This window comes from Panthera tigris, chromosome E1 (assembly GCF_018350195.1).
Source record: "Panthera tigris isolate Pti1 chromosome E1, P.tigris_Pti1_mat1.1, whole genome shotgun sequence".
Lineage (NCBI taxonomy): Eukaryota > Metazoa > Chordata > Mammalia > Carnivora > Felidae > Panthera > Panthera tigris.
Window position 1 is genome coordinate 11,239,122 of NC_056673.1, and position 6,235 is coordinate 11,245,356.

Here is a 6,235-nt window from a genome sequence, read left to right on the forward strand (position 1 = left end):
GTCAGACGCTCAGCCGACTGAGCCACCCAGACGCCCCCATCAGCAAATCCTTTTGGCTCTACCTTTGAAACACATGCAGATGAGGACCTCTCCTCTCTTCTCTGCTGTGGCACCACCACGTCGCCCAGGTGCACGGTGGCCTCCTGATCGCTGTCTCTGCACGCTTGCTCCTTCAGGCTGCCCACCATCCACCAAAATCCTTTACAACCTGCATCGGGTCACGTCCCTCCTCTGCTCACATCCTCCAACGACTCCTGAGTGCAAGCCCAAATCGTTATCACAACAACGATCAGTGAGGTCCCGCAGGGGCTGACTCTCCTATGTGTCTCCCCCACTGCCCCCCCCCCCCACGGCCATGTTCTTGTCACCTCTGCCCTCTCCTCCTCCTCCTCCTCCTCCTCCTCCTCCTCAGCTCCTTGTTCCTCTAGCACAGCTGGCTCACTGTCTTGGGAACTCTGCCCGGACTGTCCTTCTGCCTGGAGTGCTCATCCTCACACATCTGCTTGGCTCACCCCCCACCTCCAGGTCTTGGCTCAAACGTCACCTGCTCAGTGAGGCCCAGTGAGGCCCGGCAACCCACACCCCTCCCCCAGCTGGCGCTCCCAGTCTGGTTTTACTCTTCCTGTAAGGCTTATCATTTAACAACACATCTGATATTACGGGAGTTTTTTATGCTATTGTTATGTAGCCCTCCCCTTAAGAACACAGGCCATTCTTGGGATTTGTTGTGCAAGGACGCGTCCCAGGCACACCGAACCATGGCTAGCACACAGTAAGTGTTCACAAGCATTGGCCAAGGGGCGCCTGGAGGGCTCAGTCGGTTAAGCATCTGACTCTTGATTTTGGCTCAAGTCATGGTCTTGCAGTTCGTGGGATCGAGTCCCGTGTCAGGCTCTGTGCTGTTGGCTTAGGATCCTTTCTCTTGGCCCCTCCCCTGCTCGTGCTCTCTCTTAAAATCAAATTTTTTTATTTTTTATTTTTATTATATGAAATTTATTGTCAAATTAGTTTCCATGCAACACCCAGTGCTCATCCCAAAAGATGCCCTCTTCAATGCCCATCAACTCCCCTCCCCTCCCTCCCATCCCACATCAACCCTGTTTGTTCTGTTTTTAATAATCAAATTTTTTAAAAAGCATTTGCCAAATGAGTGAAAGCCCTGATGAACATAAGCACTGACACAAGAAATGAAGTTCTAGATGGGGGTGAAATGTTCACTGGCTCTGTCCACACATGAGCCAACAAGATCAGGCTGGCATTTGCTATTCTGTCAGATACTAACAAACTATGTTGCCTCCACACTCCAACCAGCATCCCAAGCCTGAAAGCCCTTCTCTTCATTTCTGTGGGAAGCTCAACCCTTCCCTGCACACTGGAATCATCTGGGAACTTCAAGGCACTGGGGAGGTTGTGATAGAACTGGTCTGGGGTGCTGCTGGACAAAAGAATTGTAAATGAGTTAGGTGATTCTGATGTTCAACGGAGTCTGAGAAGCACTGCTCCAAGTCAGTGCCAGTTCGAGAAGGTGTGGAGGGAGGGAGCTATTCATTGAGCAAATAGGGAGAGGAATGAGGAACAGTGGGTGAAGCAAGCTGAAAAATCAGAAGGGGAAAAAAAAATGGCAAAATGAACTTGAATTTCAGCCTCTGCTCCTCTACAAATGAAAAGCCTTGCACGTTTTGCTTGCTGTGTGCAAGTAGGGAGTTTCAATCTTTAGATATTTGGGAAGAAAAATCTAGAAGAAAGAGCTGCTCAATTGCAATCCAATTTTCGGGCACTTTTCTGTGTCAAAGCCAGCTGCCTGTTTCATTACCGAGCAATTTTAATGCTTTCCTCCTCAGGTGCAGTTGAGGTTGATGCAGGCAGCGTTGATATTTATAATTTCTCCTTTGTCCTGTCCTGCAGTGGGTTTCACGCCTACTACGATCCACACATTTTCCACCACGCCCAAGGATGACTTAAAAGCAAAGTGAAGGAAAGGTTAAAACTGGGAACCTAGCAGGAAGAAAGAGGGTCTTGACTCCTGGTGGGGATCAGAAAAATGTCAATTTCCACTCTATTCCTGGTAGTTCCCTGAGGCCCCAGAGGGTGGGCTTGGAATGCTCCTGCATTGCCTCAATGCTTGGAATGGCACCTTGCACATGGCAAGCCTCAGCAAATACTTTGTGTCATTATCCAAGCAAGAATGACATGTTACATGGGTGGAGCATTTCTACGGTTTAACAGGTGCTTCCAGGAGCACCTCCTCCAGCCCCTCAACTCTCTGACCTATGTGGAGATTGTTCCTTCCGCTTTCCAGGCTCAGAGGGTTTAGCTGGTACATGGGAGGTCCCTCTAGGCCTTAAAGGTAGATGTGGGAGGGAGAGCCCAGGCATCCCACACCTTACTCCCCCGACAAAACCACCAGTAAATGGTGTCTTCAACCGTAGGGCTGCAGCCTTGTGAACAGCGGATTCCTTTCTTGACCCATCTTGGGAGGAAGTTTATTATCACTGTTGTTCGAACAACAGGAGATCAGATGATACTTTATATCCACAGAGGAACTGTGCCCTGACATGGATGTAAGTTCCCTTAGCCTTTCAACTTGCTCAACCTTAAACCTTTTCAACATTATTAACGTTTTCTCAGAATTCACAGGGAGTTTCCGCTGCCTTCCTTGGCGCTGCCTAAGGAGGTGGTACCAGAAACCTAACACTAGAGCAAGGGAGCCAAGGTGTTCTGGCAACGCCCGTCGGGGTGGTTTGTAAAAATCGGGAGTCAGGCCTTACTGGCTGGGCTACGGCCCTCGGCCACAGGGTGTGGAGAACTCAAGGGCCTGAACTTGCCGCTGACATCTGGCTTCAGGACGTTGCTGGTGCAGCCATCTGGGAGCCCGGGTGCGTTGGGGCTCAGGCATTTCCTCTGAGGACCAGTCCCCGTCCGCTTTGCGGGTGCCCGCGCCGGTCTGAGAAGCAGCCAGTGAACAAATACCTCTGTTAATTTTCTGTGTGTTAAGTAAAAGCATACATCCTAAACACGTGCCAAAAAAAAAAAAAAAAAATTGTTCCCACATGTTTAAAGAAGTGTAGAAATTAACAAAATGGAGCTCAAACATCAGTGTTGACCAGCAGCTGACAACACTGAAACGAGGAGGGACAAGGACACGGACTGCATCAGTCCCCCAGAGGGGGCCTCGGCCCGGAAACCTCCACAGACACAGGGCCAGAAAGGAGGCTGGGTTCTTCTACCAGAACGGTTTTGATTTAGAAATAGGACAAGGAGCGCCTGGGTGGCTCAGTCGGTTATGCGTCCGACTCTTGACTTTGGCCCAGGTTGTGATCTCACGGTCCGTGAGACTGAGCCCCGAGTGAGGCTCTGCACGGACAGCGTGGAGCCTGCTTGGGATTCTCTCTGCCCCTCCCCCACTCGTTCTTTCTCCCTCTCTCTCAAAATAAATAAACTAAAAAAAAAAAAAAAAAAGAAATAGGACAAAGTCACTGCTTAAATACCTTTATTATTTTTTAAAAATTATTTGGACATTGATAGCTCTGCAAAATACTTCTCCCATCCCAGACCCTCAAACCCTTTCCACATGTCCTCCCTAAAGAAACAAAATACTCATACTTTGTGCCCATTCAAATCTAATTTTTAAAAACATGTAAGATTCAAAATCAAATATTTTTCTTTCCCAGAACTTGTTAGTAATTTTAAACCACAATGCAACATACTTAATGGCATTTCTTTTTAAAAATTAGCTTATCAGACTATTTTATGAGGAAAAAAAAAAATCAATTCAAGGCCTTAGAATATAAATTCCCTGTTTCTGAAAGCAAAAGACGTTGAAAAGCCCCTTTGCTCCCCTGGAGTTTGTGATTTCCACGTTATCAACAGAACCAGCACACAGATGGGACTTTCTACTTCATGTGAAGGATTGCTTAGTTACTTTGGGGCTGCAGCTGAAATGCTGTAAAGTTTGAGAGGATGGGTGGGTGGGGAGGGATAATTCCAGCACAGAGGAGAGACGAGGCTGGGGGTACAGAACGGAAGCTTTCTGAGCAGTGGAAAGAACAGCCAAATCCCTAGGATCCTACCTCATGGCAGGTTGGTTTGGGGTGGAGGAAGACGGTAGAAAATCTGCATCCTGCACTGATTTCTTGATGATGAACACAAGCGTCAGCCAAAACTATTGCACAGAGTACCAGAGGCACGTAAACCACGGAGGAGGTTCAGGAAAGAATAACCACAGAGGGGGGTGATCCCCAACATTCCTTGGGGAACTGAGAGAAAGAGAAGGAGTTGACGTGGATTCTTTGGGAATTACCAAGAGGAGGTGGGCAGGCAATCCCTTCCCTGTCCTCAATGGGCAGATTTTTACACAAGCAAACCTTCATCTCGGGTGTGCCCGAAAGATCTAGCAAAGGTATCACTTGATTTTCCCCAGTACAACTTCATTACCTAGCTAAGAGAGGGAGGGAGGAAGAGATCCTCCAACAGGACCTGGCCCGTTTGGCTAGCTGAACAATAGCAGCGTTTCCAAATGGCCTTCCCTGCCCGCTGACTGCCCGGCTGACCTCTGAGCCACACATACAGGGCCCCGATGAGCTCACACCTCGTTGGGTTCTGAGCGGGGCCTAGATCCTTCAAGGAGCTTGCAAAACTCAGGCAAGATTTAGGAGCCTGCCGCGAGAGGGGATCTGGGGTGACATGGCCGGCCCGTGTGGCCAGGGAAAGCCAGCACGGCCCCACAGTCTCCTTTTACTGTCAAGCGACGCCTGCCAGCTAAACTGAGGCCATGCGAGTGCGGTCTCCTCGGTACTCTGCCATCAGCTGGTGTGACCAGAGCCAGCCGTCCTGATGCCTTCTGGAGTTTCAGAATCAAGAAAACATTTGACTCATCTCTGGGAACGGACGTGAATCATTTTTCCACTGCAGTCGCCGGGGCAACGTTTTGGGGCTCCAAAACCCTGGCCTCACCAGATGGGTTGGTCTCACCTCCGTACAAAGCCTTAGGACTACGCATCCTAGGTGTCCCGATGCCCACTGACTAGAATCCCAAGTACTTCTCCTCTAGGGTTTCCCCGACATTCAGTCTCAGTAACATACAGTACGTGTGTCGTCAAAAGGAAAGTCACTTGTTAAGAATAAAGCGTTTCCCTACACCGCTCATCTAGACCGAAGGGCCTTGTGTGTCCTTACACCGCCCGTGGATCTGCAGCTTGCAGCTGGTTGTGCTCCCGTGGGCTGTAGCTTTCTGTCTTGTGTTCTGAATGAGTCTTGTAAACCGCCAGCAAACGCGATGCCCCCCAAAGCCCGGCCTGTCTCTGCGGTCTACCACTGATGCCAACCTATTAAGCTTTTTAAACATTAAAAAACAACAACAAAAAACAAAAAAACAACTCCCCCCCCCACCCACCCCAAACCACACCCCACCCCAACCCCACACCCCCACACACACTTTGGCACGTGAGCCTTGAGTTCTTCGAGCGTGTTCGCGTTCCCGCCCCTCCCCCACCCCAACATTTTAGAGTTGCTGTTTTAGGAGAATGACGGCCCCTTCTGCTTGACGGAAAAGGTCGCCACGAAGCACTGCTGTTCTGAGTAGCAAAAGGAGGAGGTACAAATGCTAAACTGGCCCCAAAAAACAGCTCTCAAGTTTAGCACTAGAATTTATGCAATGCTGCAAAACTTTTGTACCAGGATGACTAGTTTTAAACTGCTGGTTGATTAAATATACATTTACATATAGATATAGGTATAAAAATTACTAAGTCAACATTTGCTGTTTTCAATGTGAAAACGATAAAAATGTAATTCTGAATAATTGTGCATTTGCCATAGGGTCCTTGTTAAAGGGACCATAAAAATAATTTTGTAATAAAAAAACTCTTTTTTTTTTTTCTTTTTTCTTTTTTTTTTAAGTTTAGTATTGCCCTCAAGTTCAAAAGTTTGGAGCAAACGTGCTGAGTAAGCAGGACTGGAATCCGTTCCTGCCAGGGATCTGGAAGCCTGAAATTTAGTGATCCCCAATGGCAGGCCCAGAGAACCTGGCAGCCACTGACTAGCTTAGTGTGACCGCTGCAGGGCTGGGCAGTGCCAGCGGACCCCGTTAAGCAATCGGCCTCCGCCTCACGTTTCACTGGCGGGTGCTGCTGGTCACCGATTCCCTGCGCAGAGCTCTGGGGGGGGGGGGGGGGGGGAGGAGGGGGCGGCACACGTGTGCTGGGGCTCTGCCTTCTCTTGAGCTACCGGACTGAGC

At 49.2% G+C, this 6,235-nt stretch overlaps 1 long non-coding RNA gene across 1 annotated transcript; it reads right to left on the reverse strand.

Moving 5' to 3' along the window:
• On the reverse strand, positions 1-2,941 carry LOC122233711. The gene is made up of 3 exons (XR_006211382.1): positions 2,769-2,941; positions 1,814-1,957; positions 1-254 (listed from the first exon to the last, which is right to left on the reverse strand). It is a non-coding gene; the product is annotated as an uncharacterized LOC122233711 (long non-coding RNA).
• Positions 2,942-6,235: the final 3,294 nt, after the last annotated feature.